The following is a 14,050-nucleotide window of genomic DNA, read 5'->3' as shown; positions in this document are numbered from 1 at the left end:
CGGAGATCGTGTGTGTGTGTGTGTCCCCAGCTTGGCAGGCCTTAGGGGCACAGGCTTGCAGACAGATTATTGTGCAGGGCTGTGCAGGCCTTGGGGACATGGCCTGGCTGAGATCATAAATGTCTGTAGATCCCCAGCCTTAAGGGCTCATCCCATGGAGATCCTGCAGTTCTGAGGGGTTGGAGTTTGGGGTAGCACAGCCCTGGTGGGGCAAAGGAGCAGGGCCAAAGGATTGGAGATCCCATGGAGACCTGTGGAACAGTGGCTCTGGGGGATTATAGGGTGGGGCTTAGTATGCAGCACCTGCTATTCTTTTAGTATATTGTGGCTTGGAGAGGCCTCCCATCAGCTAGGGGTTCAGAGTGCTGATGTTTCAGCTTTCCCTGTTGTTTTACCTCAGGCAAGCATGTCTCCAGCTGCTAATCAAAGTCCCTGAGTCACGGTGGTCAGAAGGTCTGTGGCTGTGTTCTGGTCACCATCTTGGATCTGAAATATGTTACGTATACTCATGATCCACAGCATAATGAAAACCACAAAATACTCTGACAAATGGCAGGGTGAGGGGTAGATGGAGAGCAAAGGGCATATAACAAGGTGACTTTTCCAAATGTACTCAACTAAGGAAATGTCACAAGAAAATTATGTGTGCTGTTAATGTAGGCTAATAAAAAATCCATGATTTAAACTCAGTTGGTTATGAAAATAAAAAGTAAAATAATAACACATAAAATTCCTCACCAATATTTTTCAAAAGGCCTTCAGTATAAAAAAAAGCAAGACATTCTTCTCCTATATTCAAAATTAAAAATTTAAAACCCCAAAACTTTCTTCAAAATAAAATGTCTATAATCCTGCCTTTTTCTTGGGTAGTATGTACTTAAGCCCTCATGAAGGTTGCATGAAATGTTTGTAATCCAAATAACTCAGTGTCTCCTGAGTCCTGAAGGACTTCCACAACCAGACCACTGCTACATCTAATTATACACTCAGTATTAATGAACATCAAACTTCATGGTTTTCTGATGACTCAGGGCTTTAAAAAAAGTAGTGGTAGTTATTGAATGGTTATGTAAGTACTACTCTACTACTGCTTATATTATTTTTATGGTATACTGTACTTTCCAACTTTTCACATAACTCCTTTTGTTGTATAAAAACACACCATACTCCTGGTATCTGACAGCCCAAGGACTAACTTTTCCATGTCACCTCTCCATCAAATATGGATTGCCAGTCACTTGTTATACAGGACTGATGCCCTATCTCAACTGAGAAGAGTCACAGAAGGACAGACCATGGATCCTTCATGACTATTAAAGATTAAGGACCTAAAGTGATTTAGGTGAAAAACGAAGCATACTAAAATAGGTACAAGTGCTATGGGAACCAAAGCAACCCAGAATAAGAAGCTGGGACTACAAAATAAAACATTGTGCTAAATAATATTTTAAGAATGCACACACATGCATTTTATCCAGCATGCACCTCCCCTTCAGTTATAACATGTACTAAAAGAGCAAAAAATAAAACCAAAGCACAATCATTGCACTACAATTCCTCTGATCTGGTCCTTGGTGAGTAATATGCCACAGGAATAAAGTATACCTGGTGCAGCAATCCTTTGAGAAGAAATATGCACAGAAAAGTTACAAAATATAAGCACTCATGTCACAAGACCCTTTGATTATAGTAAGATCTTCCCAGACACAATGCCTTCATGTTTGGGTAATAACATCAAAGCATTAGAACAACAAAACTATTAAATGTGCCTGGGTGCCTAACAAAACACCACAACTCCAAACCCAGGTTAAACATAAACTACTTAACCCACATTAGGTCATTTAAAGAGTCTTAATAGAAGAATTACAACTTGTACCTATACTGCCTCAAATCACCTACTTTTGTGGTATGTTTGACTGTTTCCCTGCAGCTCACTGTTTTGCTTCTTTACCTAATAGAATCTTTGACACACTTCAGCCTCATAAACATGCTTAAAATTCTTTTGTCTGACACATTCAAGGTAATGTCACTGCAGATAATATTCTTACCCCACCCTAGTGACAATACAACAGTATAGCCCATCTGATCACCAATATCCAGGTAGGAGAGAGTGGTGCCCAACTGGTATTGTCTGATTTTCCTGCAGTTATCCTGTACTAACTTGGATAGTGTAGATACATGAGATGGTGCCAGCCTCAGTCATTAAAGAGCTTCCTAATTTCAGGTGCATGCAGTAAAACATTAGGTGATACATTTACTTCCCAACATTTTTGCATGGATGCTTTCAAATCATAATACCTACATATTATTACTTGAAAGGATGTTTTACTTATGCTTGCTGAGAAACAATGTGGCATTAAAGCTTGTAGTGACAGAGACATAAGAAGAGATCAGGGAATTTTTATTCCTTTCTGCTAATCTGACATTGACACTGGAATTTTCAGATGCACATTTGCTGAGTGCTTTGTGTACTCCTGTAATTCTACTTGACATATATGTGCTGAAAAAATGAATATCTCCCTCCCATTTCTGTCAAGAGTTTGAATTTTTATGTGTACTTGCAGGCGAATAATATGTATTTACTTCTCACAAAACAGGCATAAACAGACATTAAGTTAATATTCGCTATGTCCATCATTTTGACAGTGACAGTGGAATTCTTTCAGGTATCCTCTCAAATAGTAAGGGTTACCTTACAAGGCTATGTACATGGATATCTGCAAGTATCCAGGATGTGTAGATGAATCCTGAAGCGAAACAATAAAAGGCCTGGCAGAGTGGTTCCAGTGGTAGCGTGCCTGCCTAGGAAATGTGAGGCCCTGAGTTCAAACCCCAGTACTGCCCAAAAAAGCACCTAAATGAAACAATGACTTCAGGAATTCTCACATGTATAGGTAGAATGATACAAGATGACAAGTAGCAAATGCGTTTCCAAGAATGTTTTTCTCAGAGACAGGTCATAACCCACAATTACTTACATATTTTTAAGGCTATACGTTCACCTGAATGTGTAAGTGCTCAGATGGTCCAAAATCAAGCAGAGGAATTCTTTTTTGTTTGTTTGTTTTTTGTTGTTGTTTCGTTTATTCATTTATTCATATGTGTACACATTGTTTGAGCCATTTCTCTCCCCTACCCACTACCCCCTTTTCCCTTCCCCCCAACTCACTTGCTTGCAGGCAGATCCTGTTCATCCTCCTCTTCTCCAATCTCAAACAAAAGAATTCTTACATTCATCTTCATATATAAGTGATGATGGTGTTCCTAACCCTCTTTTCAACATGGTTTTCTTTCAGATGCTGAGGTAAGGATCCATGGAATCTTTGTCAATTCTAGTGAATGTGCATTTGTAGTTTTTCTAAGGCAAGAAAATCCATATAACTTTAAACACAGAGGGATTTATGGCATGCTGGTTTACTGTCATTTTTGTTGATTTTGTGGCAACACACAAAAATGATTAAGAGTTTTCTGTATTTCCAGTCTAAAGATAGACTTTGAAATGTCCAATAGTGGTCTCAGGCAAGGGAAGGAACAGATGTCGTGGTACAGCAAGCTGTATTTTAAAAAACAGTTTTGGACCTCATGGTACTTACCACAAGCAGTGTTCTTATACTGACCATATAGAAAGAGGAGACAAAGTAAATCTACACCATGTATATCTCAGCCAGGCCCTGTGCCTGGTCTGTATTGTGAAAGGGGAGACATGGGGAAAGAAAAAGAAAAAAATGAAACACAGTTATGCATGTTTTCTTTTTCACGTTCCCTTGACAAGAGTACAGCATTCTTTAAAGAATTAAAGATGGAGCCTTGGTAATTTCTAGATAAGTAACAGACTGCATGTATGACAATGCAGACCATCTGATATTAAATAGTCAGGTACATATGAAGGTTTTGCCTCTCACAATGTTGCAATGATTTTTTTTTGCATATTCTTGTAAGGTCTACAGTAGTGAACAGTTTTGAGAAGATGCCACATTAAATCATTAAGATCTTCTGGTTCTCAGCTATACACATAAGGAATGTTATGGGCAGTATCACAATTTCCACCCCTGATTTTTATATGTTGTGGTGAAAAGAAACACGTTTGTCCATAATAACACTAATAGGTCTCACATTATTTTGTCTTTGCTAACAGGTAATACGTATACAGAAACCTAATTTTCAAGGCATAAAGAGTTATGCAGGCAGTCTTCATGTTGTTCCTTATGGAGAAAAAAATGGAGGAATACTTGCTGATATGCTCTCAAGAAAGGAAGGCTTCTCTTACAAAACCATGTCCTTGGAATTCTATGTTTCCAAGTAGTGTAGCTAAGTCCTGAAATGATTGAAAACCATGTGTGCCACATGGGATTTTCCTGATATGTTTGTCTGAGACAGGTCAAGATATCTAGTGTTTAAAAAGGGATCATCAATTGGAACATTCCTGGTGTCCACATTCGTCAAAATCTCAAAATAAGATAAATGACTTTCACATGCATAGTGATGGTCCTCAAATTCTTCTTGTCACTAAGTTTTTGTTACAGATGTTCAGAGAAGAAATGACAGATCCCTTAGCAGTGTTAGTTTATACTTTTTATATGGATGTTAAAATTCATGTTGAACTTGTGTGTGTTGAGCATTGCTTCTATCTTATTTCATTGTCATTGCTGTTGACATGTTGAACAGTTGTAGGTATGGGATTTTTTGCAGACACCTTGTAAGAATTTGTGGTCGTCCAAAGATACATGGGAGGCTGAGATTGGGAGGATCTTGGTTCCAAGTCAGGCTGGGCCAAGAAGTTTACAAGATTTCATCAGGATGGAAGAGCTGGGTATCATAGTATGCACCTGTCATCCCTGTGATGGTGGGAAACCTTAATAGGAAGACTATGGTCCAGGTCAGCCTCAGCAAAAAGCAAGACACTATCTTCAGAATATCCAGTATAAAAAGCCTGCTCAAGCAGTAGAGCACTTGCCTCACAAGTGCAAAGCCCTAATTTTGAGCCCCAGTACCACTAAAAAAGAAGTTGGATTGAGTCTCCAAATAATAAAGTTAACATTACATTAATCCATGTTTCTAGTTCAATTTACCCCAACAATGGCAGTACTCAAGGTAATAGATAGAAGACCTGGTAGAGCAACATGTGTTTTAAAAGACATTTTTGCATGTTTTCTCACAGAGGGGTCCCTAATAGATTATTAATTAAGCATTGCTAAGAACCAGGTAGGTGACAAAGTGGTCCAAGCACAGGGCAGGCCATCTGACTGTCAGTATTCAGGTAGGTGAAGGGGGTGTGTATATCTGGATATAGTCAAGTTTTTTACACATATATTGTGAAGATTTGGCTCACATACAAAGGTAAAAAGATGCTACATCCACTAATTGGAGACCTCTTCATGTTCAGATGTACCTTTGAGGAATGCTTGGAGCAATCTTAGATTTCCCTCTATTTTTCCCTATATTATGTTATAAAGATGAATATATTCCATCTACTTCAAAAAAAGAGTTAGACTGCATTGTACCCACACACATGGATAATGTGAGTTTCTTGCTCACATGGATAGAGGTAAAGAAGGGATCCAGGTAATTTTTATAATGTCCTTCCTACACAACTTGCCCTTACACTCCTCCACACTAACTACTCTCTGAGGAAATGCAAATGAAAATTATATTAAGATTTCATGTCAACCCTGTGAGAATGGCTATCATCAAGAACACTAACAACAACAAATGTTGATGAGGATGTGGGGCTAATGAATAAATGAACCCTTACACGCTCTTGGTGGGAATGTAAACTAGTACAACTTCTATGGAAATGGTATGGAGTCTCCTCAAAAAACTAAACATAGAACTGTCATTTGATCCAGCAATTCCAATCCAAATGATATACCTGAAGGAACGTAAGTCAGGATACTATAGAGACACTTGCACATCAATGTTTATTGCATCACTGTTCACAATGGCCAAGCTATGGAAACAACCCAGATACCCTACAACCGATGAACGGATTAAGCATGTAAAAATCACAGTATAGAAATTTATATATATACATACTATACATATATATACACACATATACATATATATGTACATACATACATATGGAGTTTTTTTCAGTCATAAGGAAGAATGAAACCAATTTGGTTTGAAGGTAATTGGATGCAATTGGAGAACATCATGTTAAGTGAAGTAAACCAGGCTTAGAAAGATAAAGGAGAAATATTTTCTCTCCTATGTGGGAGACAGATGCAATACAAATATAAGCAATATTATACAAAACAGCTTACACTGGAGGGGAGGTTACTTACAGGAGACAGAGCATAAAGGAAGGAAAGTAAGAAGGTGAATATGCTTTATATTTTTTCTATTCAAGAATGAATATAGAATTTTTAAAGCTGTTGAAATTACCATAAGAGGGTGACTACTGTAGGAAGGAATAGAATAGTGGGGATGAATCAATTTAGGCTATAATACAATACATATGAACATAGGAATGTTCAATGAAACTCCCTGTATAACTATCTTGAGCAAAGAAAATTGCCTTTAAGAAAAAGAACAGGAGGTGCAACAGGTCCTATCTAGGAGTTGACACCAGTGCGAGAGAAGGAATAGAAGGAAAGGATGTGGGAGAGTGAATGTACTGGAAATATTATGTACTTATGTATAAGAATGGAGAAATGAGACACCTTGAAACTATTCCAGAAATGGGGGCAGAGGAGATAAAGTAAAAAGATGGAGGGGGTGAATTCAATATGACATTTGTAAATGTCACAATGTACCCCAAGTACAACAATAATATAATAATAAAAAAATCAAAGAATTCTTGTGCTTCAAAGGACTTTCTAAGGGAATGAAAAGTAAAATCTTCTCACACGTAGAGAGAAACTGTCTGTACTGGACAGAAAGAGAGCAACTCACTCATAATGCTCATGAGAGATACCTAGACTCTGTCCATCCCAGGGGACATTGTGTGGATTCCTGTGTACCTCAGTTCCCTTTTGTAACTGTAGAAAAGTTTATGTAACCTATGTTGTCTTACATGCTAAAAATTTGTAAATGCACGTGAAGTCCTAGGGAGACTGAGGTTGCATTTGTTACCTTAAATTTCTTTTGATTAAATGTCTGAGAAGAATCAGAAATTGCCTTGGTAGATGTTAGACAATGAAGTGGTTCCAGGTCATTGGACAGTGAACAACCAAGCTTCATCACTTAATCCATTAAGTGATTCTGTAGAATATATATTATTCCCTGTCACCCAGAAGCAGTCCAAGCCATGGTCAGAGCAGTAGAAGTAACTTACACTTTACAGTTCAGGGAATGGAAATTCAGAAATTTTAAGTGATATGGCCACTCACAGTACTGAGGAGTGATGGTTTGGGACACAACATATCTGGTTCTTTGGAACAAACATTGCTGTACATGAGTTCTTTAGATCCAGTCTTAGAGTTGGGAACCAAGTATCTCCCTTGCCAGGTTTCCTCGTAATGTCCTATGTAAGTTGATGTAAGCTGATCCTGAGCCAGTAGAACGGCTCGACTCCTAACCAGTCTCCTGCCTTTGATTTCCATTGCTGTTGCTATGTCTGATACATTCCTCCAAGAAAAGGAATGTCCACCCTTTGGCCATCATCTGTCAGCCTCTCTTCACTATGAAATGTCTCTCAAGGACACTTTTTTGATGAGCACACATTTGAGCAGTCTGATTGATTCTGTGCTGATCAGAAATTAGCCCATTCCCAAGCAACTGCCCCTTCATGACTGAAGCAAGAATTAAATTCCCTTGCTTGGCCAAGCCTGGATGAGCAGTTAAAGCATCTTTCCTTGTCACCACTCTCCCAACATCCCCAGATAGTGGGGATAAGGTGTTCAGAAACTCAATGGATATCTCACCTTGAAATCCAGGTTTCTTTCTTGCTAATAGGTCTGGAAATAGTCAGTTCCTCCAGTAGGTTTGGAACTTGACATTGGCCTTCAGAAGAGTTCAGCCTGTTACTTGCCTTTCATGGAATTCCTGTTGCTATGCTTAGTGCAACCTTGATCGCACCAATTTCTCTATGGGGAAGCAGTATTGTGCTTCTCTTTTTCTTTTACTGTTTTATTTATTATTGTAGGGGGGAGTATGGTGCTTCTTAATCTCCACGGTCTGTTGGGGGAAGGAGATGGCGGAAGAAGGATGGAGGCTGGTGCTGATTGTTCCTCTAGGGGTCTGGTTGTTTGCCAAATCTGGACTTTTCATCTTTGCATAGACTGTGGTCCTTGCCTCCAACTTCATCTCAGACCCTATAACTATGGAGAGGAAGGAAACCTGATTGAGGAGATTATGACAGGTCTGGACAAAGAGTGACAATTGTTGTGCTCCCATGATGACCCCATGCTGTTGTGTAGGCTTCCGCACAATATCCTTCTGATTTCTATGTATCTACCAACCAATATCTGCCTCTCCATGAAATGTGGAGCACCAGTTCCAATGTACTGGTCTTCCTTTTTCTTGCTTTGTTTATTTCTTTCTTTCTCTCTTTCTTTGTTTTTTCCTTCCTTCCTTCTACCTTTTCTTTCTCTTGCTTTTCCTTTCTCTCCCTTCTCTCCCTCTCTCTTTCTTCTCTCTTTCCTTATTTCTTTATTTTTCAAAAAAAATGAAACTTATTACCTGGTCATGTCCATAGTCCTTAGAAAATGAATAAGTGTCTAGAATATCCAGGGATATGTCATAGGTCATTAACTCCACTTATGGCCTCCCCAGAATCTACCTTTTTCTTTCATGTTTTTTATTTTTTTGCCTCATGTTTGTATTGTCTCAAGTATTTGAACTACAAATGTTTTCCACTAATGGTGTTGAGAAGGGTTTTGAGGATGGAATTGTTTTAATCTATCAAGGTTTAAGCCAATTAAAATGAAAAAGATTGGTAAAAATGAGTATTTTACAAGAAGAGCCAACATTGGTTAATGAGTAGCTACACTTCTTTCTTGTTTTTTTTTTCTTTTTTAGTATGTTCATTCCGTCTCAAGGTTTTTAATATACATTTTTATTCAATAAAAAATGCAATAAGGTATTCTGTGTTTAATACAGTAGTTCACACCTCTAATCCCATATACTTCTAATGCAGAGATAAGAGGTTCAGAGTTTGATGTTAGCCTGTGCAAAAAAGTTATAGGACTCTATTTCAACAAATAAATACCATGTGGTATACTCCAAAGTGTACACAGGAGGCATTGATAAGAGGATTGCACATTTTTTAAAGTAATTGTTGGAGAAACAAGCTATTAGAATTCCTCAAGTCCTGAAATGTACATAAAATTACAGCAGTAAACTGTCAAATAATAGTTGATAAACAATAATTCTTAGATTTGATGAAATACAGTGTCACTTATAGAAATGATTGAATGAAATATTGTCTTTACTTATACAGAAAATGAAGGTGTCTTTCCTTTGTTTCTGCCTGGTAAAATCCATTGTAAGACAATAAGGGGGCAAAAATGTTTGACATCAGCTCATTCAGCCTATTGAATATTTATCATCCTACGTGACATATAAAGTTTGGGGTCTGGCTTCAGTGGAAAATCTCTGCCCAAATCAGGAATTTGATTTCCTCCACTAAGGTCACATAGGAGGCAAGAATCACTTACATGTTCTTCCTTCAACATTCTCTCCTGTATATTGCCTGGGATCTGAGAAGCGGGATCATTTGTCCTTTAATTCATAGGATCAGTGAAAGACTCATGCTGGGCCAAGGGCTGCTTTATGTCATGGTTCCTTATATGACTTTCATTGTTTGGAACATCCCTCTACACCATCCAGCAGCAGTATGCAGACTCTTCCTCAGTCTGAGTCCCTGAGAGATTCAGGGCAGCTTTGCCCCCAAGAAGGACCCTGAAAACCAGGCACAAGTCCAGGAGTGTCTATAATTTGTGCTATAAAACAGAGTCCTGGGAGCATGCCAAGTCTTCTAGGGGAGACAGTGTGGATTGTGATCCTTGGTGTCAGCTCCAGGGCTAGAGCCACAAGGGAGAGCTACTCTCCCCTCTAGGGACACGGTCAGAGAAATTTCCCAAGTCACTGCTTGAGAACTGGGTCCTGAAACCAAAACCAGACACAATAGGATGAATAGCAAAGACTGAGAGATCTAGATTAATTTAGATTTGGATCTAAAATCAATTTTATTCTGGGCAACAAGTGAGGAGAAAGTGAACAGAAAGCAAGAATAGTGTGGGTGTTGGAAGGAACACTTGAGTTCAGAATTGTAGCTGCTCTTTCTGATGGTCCTGAGGCTGCTGCATGAAGGTGGTGTGTCCATGGTGAGTTATGCAGATAAGATCCTTTTACCATCCCCTTCCACCTCTGCTCTTCAGCCCTGAGAGCAATTACACTCTCAGAGGTAGATACAGAGAGATTGTGCTGTGGATTTGCCCCATGGGAGGAAGCACCTGATCTGGCATTGTACATGGGCCACTGAGCGATTGTGCAGGGACAAATATATTATCCAAAGCTCCCTTTAGTGGCCATTTTGTCTAGGGCTTCTTTTCTGTCTTTAAGTGGGTTAAACCATAAATGTACATTTCACTTGGTGATCTCTCCACACTGTTTACAGATTGAATCATGTACATCACTTGTACCACTTGTTCATTCCTTTTCTTCACTTCCTACACAAGTATCTGCCTTCAATTTCAGTGAAATATGAAGTTAATGATCTCTGAGTGTTTTGAGTGAATAACAGGAATTACTTCACGAGTAATTACCTGAAGAAGGTAACTTTGACATACTTGATATACAGCTGAATTAAGTGAAAATTAATTTTCTCCAAAAAATTGAAAATAGGAAAAATTAAAAAATAAGGGGAAGGTTTTTTTTTAAATTCCAGTTCAGTTTTTATTCAAGTGGCCATGCATGTGCAGATGCTCACCAGGTCTACAAAATCAGAAATCTCAGAGAGGTTTGGACACAAAGCTTGGTTTGGTGTTCCTGGTTGACAATATTCAATGCATGAAATCTAATATTGTTGCCAGGGGATGTTCTTAAATGTCTATGACTCCAATGCAGGGGCAATTGGTTATTAAAATGAGGTTTTAAGGATTTATTCCTGTTAAATTGATCTATGCTGTAGATAATTCATGCCTACTTGAGAAGATAATGCTTAGGTTCACGTGGACTCATATGGGGAAGATGGGGTGATGGAATGTGAAGCACTTTCTTCATTAAGGACACTGACAACTCACATTCTAAAGCATGAGTGCAGTTACCTGGCTGTGGGGTTTGCATGAACCACCTGCTGTGGAATGAGTAGGGCACTTATGCTGAATTGTTCACCTAATGGATAACTCCTTTTGAAACTATCAGTGGGATTGAAAATGATATTTGTAGCAATTCTACGTCATATCAGGCCAAATAATCTATGTGATGTTGGATGATAAATAAGGACAAATCTGGGAGGTAAAACCATCTAGAAAATTCTTTGTCTCACAGTTGTGTATGCATGTGACTGGTGTTGATTCCTCACAAGCTTTTTTGCATTCTCTTACTGAATTCTGAAAAGGTTTCCATTTTGTGTTAATTCTGGTCAGAGTCACATAAGGGTTCATGAAAAGGACTATACTGTCAATTGTTTTTCACCCTACTTTCTAGAATTTTCACAGACTTCCTCTCATTATACTGACAGTATCCTTTTTTATGTAGGCTCTCACACTGTTCCTGAGCAATCTTGGATCATGATGCTCTACCTTATGGCTTCCATGTAGCTGGGGTTTCAAGCATATGCCATCGTGCCCAGCATTGCAGTCTCCATGTTAGGATTCATCTCTTTATCTTGCCCCATCACTGTCCTTTGACATCCTACACTTGTGTAGCTCAATTTGCTTTTTTTGCATGCTGGAATTCAGCCTACCAATAGATGTATCTGCAAAAACCTGAGCTTGCTTGCAGAGAGCTGAAACACTTGACAAGAGACCTCTGTGTGTGACAGCCAAAGCTAAACTCTCCTTGCTTGTGTTCAATACCAGATCTGGTCTGAGCCATAGAAATCACTTTCATAATGCTGAGACAAATTTTCCTTAAGAACTGGAATGTCATTTTCACAATCAGTTCACAAAAGGATGATACTGAAATACAGTATACAAAGTTTAGGTGAATGGTTTATTTATCATCACTACATTAAACTCTTTATTCACTAATCAATTATTCTCAACCCATCTCCCAGCCCCTGATAACCATAGAGAATGGAAGTGTTAGCAAACTACATATGACAGATAGCATGGCTTTGGGAGTCCATCACCATGCAGGAAGAATCAGAGAGCATCTCTCTGGGAGCTCTTGTGAAATGCTGCTAGACCAGGAAGGATCACTCCTTGGCTATATATTATTATTATTCTGTATCCCAAATATTTTTAATGTATTTCAACATTAACCCAATCAGACAAGCAAAGGGAATGCTTACTAGGATTAAGTTAAGGAAACTGAGCAGGTATGAGACCAAGAATCATCTTATCAATGAGGAGGAGTTTCTTTGTCAACCCTGAAAATAAAGAATTGTCAAAATCATATTAGGAGAAATAGGACCCAGATTCCCTAAAGTTTTAGAAATTGTAGATCCACAAATTCTGATCCTGGTTTATAGGAAATAGAAGGTGCTAAGCAAACTTCTCAATCTTCCTGTGTCGCTATAGAGACCATCATTGTGAACAATCATGCACTAATAGTGAGCCTTATCAGACTGGACCTCAGAAATGACCAGAAGCCCAACACTGGCTGAGGCAGTTTTTGATCCAGAGTACTGACTGAGGACACAGACCTCTGGTGCTTCTCTGAATCTGAGTGGTAGTACAGGAGATAATAGGGAAGGTTCAGTGGCCTCTATTAGGACAAATTCACTTTTTTCTCATCAATACTGATGTCATTTTTCAGGATGCAGGGGAGTGTGTCCCAGAAATGTGAAAGAGATTGACTGAGTCAGTACAGGCTGAGAGAGGCAACCTGCAAACAGACATACATGCTGACTGAGACAGGAGCAGAGAAAACATTCTCAGGTCTTCAATTAGATGAGGTGGAAACAGGATTAGTGCAGTCACGTAATTCTGAGGCCTGTCACTACCTGTGCCATGAGAGAACAGGATCAGGGGGGAGGAAAGTACACCATGGTGGGCAGAACACTTAGCCCAACGTGGGGCTGGGCTACCTCAGGCCTCCTGTTCTTTTACACTCTCTCCAGATGGGGTGTGTTCATACAAATATGTTTCCATTATGACTGCCCATCCCTTCACTGGTCCTGGTGCTGGAGCTCAGCTCACAATACAGAGTAAGGATAATGACGATTTCCTTTACATTGTGCAGTCTTGGGACAAAGCTCCTCCTGTGACAAGAAAAAGGTCCTTGTTCAGGGAACTTTGTCAGGGCAGACAGAATAAACCCCCTAAGTCACCATCAATTAGAACAAAATCAATTAGAACAAAATTAGAACAGTGTGTGTGGATGATCCTAACTGAGCATCACTGCAGGTACCAGAGGACAGTCCTCCTTTGTCCTCTGCTGGTCACAGGATACCTCCCCATTACCCAGGGATCTGACAGTTCAGCTGGTTTCTATAGCTGACCAGGTCACTTTCTTTACTCACACATCCATGGTCTTTTATTCCATCATGGTAGGCATGATGAGTGCCAACTTTCTCAAGTTGTGGATACTCAAAATTAGAGATAAGATAAACTTAAATGAGGCTGGGCACATAGCTCAGGTTTTGGGAAAGGAAAGTAGAGGAGAGGAGAGGAAGAGGTTAAACCCCTGTGTACTATCACTCACTCGTACCATAACTGATGAACCCATGGTTTCAGGAATCTGTGTTCTATTCAAGGAAATGAAGTGGACTGTGACTTTTAAAAAAAAATTAATGAAATGTTATGTTCAAATGAAGCAGTAATAGTAATAGTAATCATGTAATAGTTTAAGATTTTTAATAGGGTTTAGATACAGTTTACTAATTTGTGAAAATATTATAGTTTTTCTAGGCTTAGTATTTGCCATAACATAGTGAAAAATACTTACTTCATGGTATGAACATTAGCTACTTAGTTTATACTTTTCTACTTTTGTT

General features: G+C 38.9%; 1 non-coding gene across 1 annotated transcript; it reads left to right on the top strand.

Annotated features, from left to right (window-relative positions):
- The first annotated feature begins 3,576 nt into the window (after positions 1 to 3,576).
- Positions 3,577 to 3,707, top strand: LOC141419111 (small nucleolar RNA SNORA51). The gene has a single exon (XR_012443775.1). It is a non-coding gene; the product is annotated as a small nucleolar RNA SNORA51 (small nucleolar RNA).
- The last annotated feature ends 10,343 nt before the right edge of the window (positions 3,708 to 14,050 follow it).

The sequence above is a fragment of the Castor canadensis genome, chromosome 18 (assembly GCF_047511655.1).
Source record: "Castor canadensis chromosome 18, mCasCan1.hap1v2, whole genome shotgun sequence".
Lineage (NCBI taxonomy): Eukaryota > Metazoa > Chordata > Mammalia > Rodentia > Castoridae > Castor > Castor canadensis.
This window is presented reverse-complemented; position numbering and strand designations above follow the sequence as displayed.